The sequence below is a fragment of the Pantherophis guttatus genome, chromosome 1 (assembly GCF_059756535.1).
Source record: "Pantherophis guttatus breed Tessera chromosome 1, ASM5975653v1, whole genome shotgun sequence".
In the NCBI taxonomy this organism is placed as follows: domain Eukaryota; kingdom Metazoa; phylum Chordata; class Lepidosauria; order Squamata; family Colubridae; genus Pantherophis; species Pantherophis guttatus.
In genome coordinates this window covers 122,067,621-122,080,458 of record NC_142063.1, presented here as the reverse complement: position 1 = coordinate 122,080,458, position 12,838 = coordinate 122,067,621, and positions in this window count along the sequence as shown.

Below are 12,838 nucleotides of genomic sequence, written 5' to 3'. Positions count from 1 at the left end.
GCTGACATGTCTGGACAATAAATTAAGGGGTAAAGCGATGTCAGGTCTTGTCCAATTAGAAATGTAAAGAAGTGAACCTATGATTGATCTATAGAACGTGTTATCTTTGAATTCAGGGGATGATTCATCAGCATTTCTTAGGAAATCAGTTTGCATTGGAGTGTCACAGGGTTTAGCATCATTTAGGTTACATTTGTTCAAAAGTTCTGTGATCTTATCTTTCTGAGAAAGCTTGAATCCCCTTTTAGTCTTACTAATTTGAACACCAAGATACTTATTTACTTTACCTAAGGATTTCAATGAGAAATGTTCATTTAACTTTGTTACAAATGTTTCTCTTCTTTCTTTGTGATTACTGTTACAGATGAAAATACCTAACCTGATATCTGTAAATATGTGTGCTTGTGTATATGTCATTGTGTGATGTCATTGTGTCACTTACCATTGGTTACTACTTACCATTAGCCCCGCCTCCTCTGTATATAAGTTCTCGCTCCTCCCAGATCAATTCTTCTCTAATTGTGTTCCTGAGGAAGAAAAGAAATAAATATTACTATTACAAGAAAGTCTACAGTCTCTTATATATGGGCCTAACCAGGATAACCAAACTAGCAACAAATTGGTAGCAAGAGGATGGTTTGGTAGGCCCAACCAAACATAAAGATGCAAGACTCACAAAAAGAAAAAAGAAGACCTGCCACCAGATACATAACAAAAAGAATGGCAGCCCAGCTGACTCCTGACATATATACACCAATTGAAAACATGAAGAAACAAACGCAATCACAAGAATATGAACAGCTAACGCAAAACGAACAACCACTAGCTGAAGCAGAAGAACCCTTCTCAACGCCAAACAAAGAAGATGAAGTAAAAAGAAAAATACTACAATTAATAGAAACAACTACAACTGAATCAAATCTGCTTGTGAAAATCCGCAGCATGATAAAAGACCACGGAACAGCAGCAGATAACGAAAATAACAAACAAGAAAACTACGAGGTAAGAAACTCAACCCCTAACTTCAAAAACGACACCAAAGATGGCGACAGCTTCCCGCCTTTTTTATGGCAGCCATCTTACCCACCTAATACCTCTAAAATGCCTGACCAATTACTAAAAGAATCCCAAACCTCAAAATACGAAATGAAAAACGAAAACTACCAAGAAGATGACTACCTGAGCCCAAAAACAAATAAAAAACAATTATTTAAACAAAGCAAAGCTCAACCTACTGAAGTAGAAATAGACAACGCTATACAAGTGCTGACTGCAGCACTCGGGACTAAACTAAAAATACCAAACGAACTATCAGAAAATAAAATAGAAAATTCTAAACTACCATCAGCAAAAAGCCAAAAAGAAACAGACTATCTAAACAAAGACCTAGCCACCCGAAGAAAGACGTGCTGGCAATCATACTCACCTACCGAAGAGCGACTCGCAGAGCAACCCGGCTCCACCGGCAATAGTGGCAGAGAAAATGGCCGACAAGCCTCCAGTGTCTTCTCCCCCGATCCTCGCGACTCCAGAGACTCCACGACGAGCAGAGCAGCGTCCCAGGCATTTTCCAGCCACCAGAGGCCCTCTGGAAACAAAACAGAACAACAGAAGGCCGTCTGGGACATCACCCCGGGAGCTGCAAACAAAGGAACCTCCCTCGCCGACTGCTGGAAGAAAATGAAGACTGAGCATGCCCAGAACGAGCCTGCAGAAAAGGAAAAAGGAAACATAGATACAAGTCAAGACAACATAGAGATAAGTAAATACAGACATACATCTACCATCCCCAGACCTTATTGCGAGTATGCTAAGGTCTTAAACCATGGACAACTACTAAACATGAATAACACCTCACTACACTCAGGGACAATACCTCCAGACTTTATAAAATTGAAATTAGATGGAAGCAACTTAATGGAATGGGATCAGTGTTTACAGATTGTATATTTGAAAGAAAATGTTTTATTTTTTATTGATAACCCACCAAATAAGCCTTGGACCTATGAAATAGACTGCCTCCATCACAAAGCATATTATATATTAATTGTTTCTATTTCTCAAAGTATACTCCCCAGTATAGAGCATAATTTAACTGTATTTGAAGTATATCAAAAATTATTCAGACTGTTCTATAGCAAAAATGTAGCCACCACCACAAAAATCTCTAGGGAATTCTATTCTGCCAAACTAAAACATGATACATCCATGAGTGAACATATCTTGAATCTAAACGCTGTAAGAGCAGACCTTATTCAAAGGGGAGAAACCATTTCTGACAACACCATGAAAAGCATTATAATTAACTCATTAGATCACAGCTGGGATAACTACATTACCTTGATAGATAACCTAAGTATAGAGCAAATTACTTTAGAAAATCTTACCAATAAGCTTATTACTGAAGATAGACTTAGAAGAGAGCGATATACACAACAAAGAGAAGGTAGAAATCAAAGAAGGACTGATTTCAGGGCCAGAGACAGATACCCACATGAATGTCTCACATGTGGATCTGAAAGACATCAGAGTAGAGACTGCCCCAAGAATATAGGATACAGTGACTCATATAAACACAAGGATAGGAGAATACACTTTTTAGACAGAACTTCCCCAGATTATAGGTATAAGAGAAGAGAATCACCACACTCTAGAGAAAGACAAACATACAGAAATAACCCTAAAGAAAATAAGAAAGGGTCACTATATGGAATAAGAAACAATAACACTTTGGTGTCTGATTCACTCAACACCTGGCTCATAGATTCAGGAGCCACATGCCATACAACTCACAATAGAGAAATATTAAGCAACTTCACTGAAAAGAAATATTATATTAAAGTAGCAAACCAAAATAAAGTCCTAGTGAGAGGAATAGGAGACACGCATATAAAGGGTATAGGAAAAATAGAGGGGGTACTATTTGTGCCCGAAATTCCAAATAACATATTGGCAACCCTAAAATTAAGCATAGAGAATGCAATAGAAACCATTTTCAGAGGTGGAAAGGTATTTATGACTAAGAACAACAGAAACATAGGTAAACTATTTACAAATGATGGACTAACATACCTACTGCCACAAGATAACGAACTAGTCTATGCAAACTATCAATTAAGAAACGAAAAGCCAAATTCAGATAGCCATGATGAAAGTAATAATAAGAATGCATCAACCACTGATACTAATATGTCTGAAAATTTAAACAATGGAAAACCTGTTCACGATAATTGTAGTCACTTACTCCACAGAAAGCTAGGACACGCGAGCTTTCCAGTCATACGAAAAATGTTAGAGTGTTCCGAAGATTTAAAAATAAAGAACTGTAAAAATTACTTAGAATGCTCTGTGTGCAATTCATCCAAAATTAAAAACAAACCAAAACCCAAAAAAGCCACTCGCACCACACAATCAACCTTTCAACTAATTCATATGGATGTAGTAGGCCCATTAAAACCTTCAATTAAATATAAAAAAAGATACTTCCTGACCATAGTCGATGACTATAGTAGATTTGGTTTTGTATACACCCTTAATCACAAAAGTGAGGTTTTCAAAAAATTTAAGGAGTTCTTTAAGATGGTAGAAACGCAACACAATACCAAAATTAAACAAATAATGACTGACAGGGGGTCGGAATTCCTATCCAACGAATTTTCAACTTGGCTAAAATCACAAGGAATATTGCACTTTAAATCTTGTCCATTTTCCCCATTCCAAAATGGAGTTTCTGAAAGGAAAAATGGTTTGCTACAAACCATGGTTAAATGTGTGTTAGATGATGCTGGCTTAAACCAGTCATTCTGGGCTGAAGCCCTTACTTATTCCAATTACACTATAAATCGCTTATGGTCCAGTACAATCAACAAGACCCCATACGAACTCATGTATGGAAGGAAACCAAAAATTGGGCATTTGCACGTATTTGGTGTATCTGCTGATGTATATGTGCCCTCACAGTTAAGGCGCAAAGGAGAGAAAGTATCCAAAAGACTGATATTTATGGGGTACGAATCAGGAACCAAGGGATATCGCTTCATTGATAAAAATAACCACTTCATTGTATCCAGATCTGCCGTGTTTCATGAACACATGAACTGGTCAAAATTACATCTCAATGAAATTTACCCAGAATCAAAAAATATTACACACACGCACGCAAAACATCACACATCAGATACGAACCCCAAATCCACATCTACAAACAGAATCAAATGCCCAGTAATAGTTAATGATGAATGGAAAAAAGGACACCCCACTTTGAAGGTAGATCAATTAACCGAAAAAGAAGCTAAGTATATGCATAGCGATGAACATCCCCAGAATAGGCCCATTAGATCCAATAGGGGCATAATCCCTAAAAGATTAGATGATTACGTACTGTCTATCCAAGCTAAACACCTGACTCCTAACACATATGATGACATACTTAAGCTACCCCTAGAAGAAAAAAGTAAGTGGGAGGAAGCAATGAAAAAAGAGATGGACAGTTTGAGAGAACTAAATGTATATACACCAACAGACCTGCCCACTGAGAAATCCCCTATTGGCACTAGGTGGATCTATAAAATCAAGGAGCTAGAGGATGGTAAATTCCTATACAAAGCCAGGTTGGTGGCTCAAGGCTTTGCCCAAAGATTTCCGGATGACTATGAAGACACTTACTCCCCAACTGTTAGATCAGAAAGTGTGAAAACAGCACTAGTGTTAGCTTCTATCTTAAATCTGGAAGTATATCAATTTGACGTGCAGACAGCCTATCTGCACGCTGATCTAGATAAAGAAATTTATGTGAAAGCACCCCCAGGAAAGGATACAAAAAAGGGAGAAATTTGGCTATTAAATAAGAGCCTTTATGGACTAAAACAGTCCGGTAAGCGGTGGTATGAGTGCTTATCAAAGATACTTAAAAATATAGGCTTTGTGGCTACTTCATCTGATTTTTGCTTTTTCACAAAAAAAAATAATGATTCTATTGAATATGTTTTGATTTATGTTGATGATATATTGTATTTTGGACATGACAAAATTAAATGTGATAATTTCGCTGAACAACTAGGCAAAAATTTCAACTTAAAAATATTAGGAAAGGTAAATAAGTATCTAGGAGTCCAAATTGACAAAACAGATAAGGGATTCAAATTATCTCAGAAAGACAAGATTATGGAACTCATACAAAAATGTAACTTAATTAACTCAAAAATTTGTGATACTCCTATGTCAACTGATTTTTATAGGAATGTGTATAATGAGTACGAACCATTCAAGGATAACACTTTATATCGATCAATTATTGGGTCCTTATTATACATATCTAATTGGACCAGGCCTGATATCACCCTTGCCGTAAATTTGTTGTCAAGACATGTAAGCAATCCTAACTCATACCACTGGGAGGGAATTAAAAGGATTCTAAAATATCTAAAATCTAGCATTGATATGTGCTTATTCTTAGAACCATTCATTTCTGAAAAACCAACTTTGACCTGCTACGCTGATGCTGATTGGGCTACTGATTCAAAAACCAGAAAAAGCACTTCTGGATATGTTTTTCTTATAAATGGCTGTGCGGTGCACTGGTACACAGGCAAACAGAATTTAATTGCCACTTCTACAGCAGAAGCCGAATATGTTTGCTTATCCAAAGCGGTCAACAATCTAACTTGGTTCGATGATTTGTTATCCAATGTGTGGGATGAACCTGTTTATCCAATTATTATCAATGAGGACAATAAGGCAGCAATTGATATATCAGCTTCCGAAGCAATAGGTCAACGATCTCGACATATCGATATCAAATATAAACATGTGAGGCAACTGTCAAGTATAGGATTTATTAAAGCTGTCCATTGCGATACTAGTGAACAAATTGCTGATATCCTCACTAAGCCATTGCCAATCAAACAACATATGTATTTGACTTCCAAACTTAATGTACATATATAATCTTAATAACTCACCATTAGTTAGGTATTTTAGAGGGGGATTTGTTACAGATGAAAATACCTAACCTGATATCTGTAAATATGTGTGCTTGTGTATATGTCATTGTGTGATGTCATTGTGTCACTTACCATTGGTTACTACTTACCATTAGCCCCGCCTCCTCTGTATATAAGTTCTCGCTCCTCCCAGATCAATTCTTCTCTAATTGTGTTCCTGAGGAAGAAAAGAAATAAATATTACTATTACAAGAAAGTCTACAGTCTCTTATATATGGGCCTAACCAGGATAACCAAACTAGCAACAATTACCTATATATAAAATGTCGTCCACATAGATCAATACAAATTCTATGTAATCATTACCCTTTTTAACAAAGAAACAATTATCAGCAGTGGTAGCATTGAATTCCATAGTTCTTAGTACTCTTACTAAACAATCATACCATCGTTTACCAGATTGTTTTAGCCCATATAGACTTTTGTTTAATAGCCAAATCTCATTCTTATTTGTATATTGACTGTGAGGTGCCCTTACATATATTTCCTTATCTAATTTTGCGTGTAAATACGCAGTCTGTATGTCATACTGGAATACATCGAGATTGAGTGCTGATGCTACAACTAGAGCCGTTTTTACACTTTCAGTTCTTACTGTGGGGGAGTAAGTGTCAGTATAGTCCTCTGGATATTTCTGTGCATAACCTTGTGCAACTAATCTAGCCTTATATAGAGTATTGCCTCCCTCTAAATTTTTAATTTTATATATCCACCTAGTGCCAATAATTGTTTTGTCCTTTGGTGCAATCGCAGGTGTAAATACATTTAATCCTTGTAAGCTTTCCATCTCTTTTGTCATTGCTAATTCCCACTTTTCTTTTTCTTTAGGAGGAAGTTTTAACACTTCCTCATATGTGCTAGGTGTCATAGTTTCTCCATCCATATGCATTATATAATCTTTATATTTATTTGGCATTTGGTTTCTAGTGTTTCTAATTGGCTTCTCGGGTTTACTATTATTGTCATGCAAATATCTTGCTTCCTTTTTTGTTAATGTATCTGTCTTTATTTTGTGTTGACTGTTTGTCCATGTTTTGGTTTTGTTTTTATATTCGTTGTCCTTTTGCTTTTCTACAGTTCTTTTCTCTTGGGATTTAGTATCTGTGTTGTTGTTTGGGAATATTTCATTAAGATGTATTCTAGACCAGTTGGCCTGTTCATGAAACACAGCTGTTCTGGAAACTATAAATTTGTTATTATTATCAATGAATCTGTATCCTTTTGTACCTGTCTCATATCCCATAAATCTAAGTCTTCTAGACACATTTTCTCCCTTTCTTCTTAATTGTTTAGGTATGTGTACGTCTGCGGTGACTCCAAAAATGTGCATGTGTGCTAGTTTTGGTTTTCTATTATACATCACTTCATATGGTGTCTTATTCACAATGCTGGACCAAGTTCTATTTTGTGTGTAATTGGAATATTGTAGGGCTTCTGACCAGAATTGTTTGCTTAAGCCAGCATCTTCCAATGTGCATCTAATCATGGTTTGTAATGTTGAGTTCTTCCTCTCTACAATTCCGTTCTGGAACGCGGAAAATGGGCTAGATGTGTAATGTAACATTCCTCTGTCCTTCAACCATTGGGAGAATTCCTTAGACATGAATTCACATCCCCTATCTGTCATTATTTGTTTTATTTTGATATTGTGTTGTGTTTCTACGCGTTTGTAAAACTCTTTAAATTTTTGAAAGGTTTCATCTTTGTGTTTTAATGTGTAAACAAATCCATAGCGACTATAGTCATCCACAATAGTTAAGAAGTAACGTTTTTTATAAATGATTGATGGAGTCAGTGGACCAACCAGGTCCGTATGTACTAAATCAAAAATCTTGTTAGTTGACCTTGTAGATTTTCTAGGCCTGGGACTAGTTTTTAGTTTTGTAGATTTACATACTGAGCATTCCAAATAGTTTTCACAATTTTTTATTTTGACACCTTCTGCGTGTTCAGTCATTTTCTGTACTACAGGAAAACTGGCATGTCCTAACTTCCTATGTAAGATATGCGCACACTCATCATGAATTGGCTTACCTATTTTTGGTTTTTTCTCATTATGTGCATCCTTGTTATCATGAGCTATTTTACATTCATCATTGTCACTGTTGCTAATGTTTTCATTATCTAGTTCAATACAATCTTCCATATTTGAATCAATGTTGTGTAACCATTTCTCTTTAGTTATTAAATAAGGTAGGCCTCCTTTAATCATTACTGTACCTATATCTGTTTTATTTTTCTCCAAAGTTGCTTTTCCTTTTGAAAACACAATATTAATATCAGAATCTCTGCTTAGTTTTATGGCACTTAATATGTTATGAGGTATCTCAGGTATCAGTAATACCCCCTCTATTTTTCCTATACCAGGCAAGGTTACATTTCCTCTTCCTAATACTTGGACCTTTTCTTGGTTGGCTACCTTTATTACAAATTTATCTTCTATAAATGAAGATAGTATGTTTTTATTATTAGTAGTATGATTGGTTGCTCCAGAATCAATAAGCCAATTATTATCCTCAGTTTGCTGTATGTTAGTGTTGTCTTGCTTGTTTAGTCCATTTAGTGAACCAGATTTTCTGTCCTTTGAATTATCTCTACCCCCTCTATATTCTTTGTAATTTGGTGGGCTTCTATATCTATGTCTATCAATGGAAGATTGTCTATGGATGTATTTGTTTCTGTGTTCTGACCTATGTCTATCTTTTGTAATTTTGGGACAATCTCTTCTATTGTGTTCCCTGGATCCACAATTGTGGCATCTGAATGTTTCATTATATCTTTCTTGGAAAACCACTTTTCTATATGGTTTATGTTCAATGTGATTGTTAGAGCGGCTCTTCCTTGAATTGTCTTCAGCTATTAACTTATTGGATAGACTTTCTATGGATAAATATCCAAGATTGATTGTGTCTAAATGTGACATATAATTGTCCCATGATGGGTCAAGTGAGTTTATGATAACACTTTTCATTGTTTGGTCTGAAATCACCTCCCCCCTTAAATGTAGCTCAGCTCTTATTTTGTTTAAAGATATTAAATGTTCACTTATGGAAACCCCTGGTTTTATCCTAGAAGAAAAGAAATCTTTAGACATTCTTGTGGTGGTAGCTACACTATCACTGTGAAACAAATTGAACATGCATTGAATAATTTCTGAGACAGTCAGATTTTGCTTAATACTGTGATACATGGCAGGAGACACACTAGAAATTAATAAGAAAAATGCTCTATGGTGTAAGCAGTCTAACTTTAAAGTCCAAGGTCTTTTTGGGGGATTAGTGATGAAAAACAGTAAGTTTTCTTTCATAAAGACCACCTGGAGCTGCTGATACCATTCTTGTAAATTAATGCCATCTATTCTCAGCTTTGGGAAGTCACTGGGCAAGTTTCTGACATTATTAGGTCCATTACTTACAACCGGAGGTAGTCCGTGGTCTCGTAGATGGTGAAAATTACAAAACGGCGTGGGAATGCTCGCGACGAGTCTGCAGGGTCCTTTCGGCAACTCATGTCTTCCCGGGCCATCTGCGTAGTCTCGCGCATGCGCGTTGCTCATTTCGATCCTGGAGTCGTCGTGAGAGGTTCTCGTCGTTGCGGCTCGCTCGTTCAGCTCCTCCTCAGATGAATCGGTCTTCGGCTCGATCTTAGGGGTTCTGACGATGGCGTTTGTTCTTTTCCTTCTCTTGAGTGCGTTGGTGCTTTCATCGGTCTGCGGTGTGGGACGGTATTTGCAGGGCTCTCTTGGTTCAGGCGTCGGTGTTCTCGTCGTCAGGATGGGAGCGGGTAGATTTTGAGTCGTTGGCTTGCTCGTTCGTTTTCTGGTTGACTTTTTGGTAATTTTTAGTTTTGGTCCAAATGCAGCAAAAAGCGTTTTCATTGCTGACTTTATTTGAGTATCTGTTGAATCACCTTCACTTTCTGATTCTGATTCTTCTGAGGTGTTTGATTTTTCTTTTTCGTTTTCGTTATCCAGTAGTGCCTTTCGCGCCAGAAATTTTGAATCAAGTTTTCTGATTGGCTCTGCTTCGCTCATTCTGGAGGTCTGTTGGAACCAAGATGGCTGCCATTCAAAATTTTGCGCGGGATCACCGTTTTTCTTCTTTATAGCGTTCTTTTCTTTAGTCGTATCACTTACTATTTTGGAGTCTTTTGACTTTTCGGTGGCGATGTGCTTCTCTCTCGCTGCTCCGCTGTTTTTCAACATGTCTTGGAGGTTCGCGATGAGGCTTTCATCGTTTTTCTGGCTCTTTAACAGTTTTAATATTTCTGACCTGAGTTCGTTGTTTTCTATTTTAATTTCCTCTCGGTCACCATCTTCATCTATTATTTCTTCGTCTTCAGTTGTGTATTCTTCGGATTCTCTCGAAATTGCGTTTGTGGACTCATCTATTATTTCTTGATCCGTTTCCATTTCTTTGCTGTATGCCCTGGTGTTGGGCCTATCTCTCTTAGACATATTTAAGTTTTTATTGAGTCAATTTAACCATCCTCTGCTACCAGCTTGTTGCAATATTTTCTGGATCAGACTCAATAAGTTATGAGAGAGTTAAGAGTTCAAATATATTTTCTTTTATTTACATAAGGCATTCTATATTCACTGAATATTCACAGATAGAAGCAAAGAAGAGAGTGTGTGTAGCTCCTTATATATACAATGGGTGGAGCTAGATATGGGAGTGGTGAAGTATGAATACATTAAGAAGTGAAGAATAAATTAACCCCTGACATCCCGTTCATATACTATTTACACATTAGAGAATAAGGCATTTACTTGTGACAGTTACCTTGACCCTAGAGCAGTGGTTCTCAACATTCCTAAAGCCGCGACCCTTTAATACAGTTCCTCATGTTGTGGTGACCCCCAACCAGGGGTGGGTTCTAAATTTTTTTACTACCGGTTCTGTGGGCGTGGCTTATTTTGTGGGCGTGGCTTGGAAGTCATGTGACTGGGTGGGCGTGGCTAGCTGGTCATGTGACCGGGCAGCCATGGCTATGTGTATAGGGACTACTCAGAGGGCTGAAGAAAGTCATTTCTGACAGGTCCTCGCACTTTTGACTGGTCCTCAAACTTATGACCATCTTCACATTTATGCCTGTGCAGCATTCTTAACAACCATGTCACTCATTTCACAACTGCTTCTCTTCAACATGGTATTAGGGCAAAAAACGTAAAATGTGAGGACAGTCGTAAATTCGAGGACTGGTCAAAAGTGCGAGGACCAGTCAAAAATAACTTTTTCAGCCCTCTGAGTAGTCCCTGTGCACAAAAGGACTATCCAGAGGGCTGAAAAATGTGATTTCTGACAGGTCCTCGCACTTTTGACCGGTCTTCGCAGTTATGACTGGTCATCATTTATGCCCATTGTACCATTCTTAACAACTGTGTCACTCATTTCACAAGTGCTTCTCTTCACCATGGTGACAAGATAGGGCAAAAACATAAATTGTGAGGACGGTCGTAAGTTCGAGGACTTGTCAAAAGTGCGAGGACCAGTCAAAAATAACTTTTTCAGCCCTCTGAGTAGTCCATATGCATAAAAGGATACAGCAATAGAGAGGGATGAAGGAAGGGAAGGGAAATTAGAATAGGAGTGAAGGTAAGAGAGGGAGGAAGAGAGGAGAAGGAGAAAGAGAAAGTAGGGAGAAGAAGAAGAGGGGGGGGAAGAGAAAGTAAGTAAGAAAGAAAAGAGAGAGGTGGTAGGTTTGAGGAGAAAGATTGCTGTACAATAAAAAAGATGAAAGGGAAGAAAGCCAACCCCAAACAAATATAAAGATATTAAGATAAAGAATGAATTGTTAAACTTTAAAGAATAAAAGAGAACAAATAGGAATAAATAGCAATAATTAGAAACACACATACAAACATACAACGTATTTTCTTTGAACAGAGTATTTGGCCGGTCCACAAATTTAAACAGTTGTAGGAGGTTAGCACCCACCCCTTTCCTAGAAGAATGAAATATTTTGGGAAATATTAAAAAGGCAGAATATTATATTTCCCTGGATGAGAAATGGAGAAGCATATTTTACAGACAAAGCAGCTCCCACCTTCCTGCCCCCCACCCTTTGTTAATGGGCCAGAGGCAGAAAATCAATCCTTTGTCAAAGGACATTTGCAACACAATAGCAACAGAAACTAACACAATGGGCCCCATCAAGCCATGTGATCCTGTCCACCATTAAAACATCTTTCCAAGCGGTCTCCATGTTTCCAGTGTCTGTTTCCCCACTTGGAGCAGAACCCAGAAGGATATTTCTTCCAACTGTTGGAAGAAATATCCTTCTAGGTTCTGCTCCAAGTGGGGAAACAGACACTGGAAACATGGAGACCGCTTGGAAAGATGGTTTAATGGTGGACAGGATCACATGGCTTGAGTTCCTGAACAGAAAAGGGGCAGATACAGTAAATCCTTGGGTTTTTATGCTCTCTCTGGCTCTGCATTTCTTGGGGCCCTGAAAGAGTATCCTGATTGGTTGTCAGACTCCCAGGGGGTGGGGGCCTTGCTGGCTGATGGTCACATGTGCTTCCCAGGTCACATGTGGTGAGTTTCTGCTATTGTGTAGAGGGCTAATCCCATCTTTGTTGGATCTTTGGCAATTCCTACTATGGCTCTGCCTGAAGGAGGCAGATCTTTGTTATGTAGAATAGACTGGCCCAGGCCTTAATGGCCCATTGACAAAGGGTGGGGGCAGGAAGATGGGAGCTGCTTCAAAACATGCTTATCCCAGAGAAATATAATATTCTTCCTTTTTCATATTTCCCAAAATATTTCACTCTTCCAGGAAAGGGGTGGGTGCTAACTTCCTACACAACACAGTATTTAGTCATTTCAATT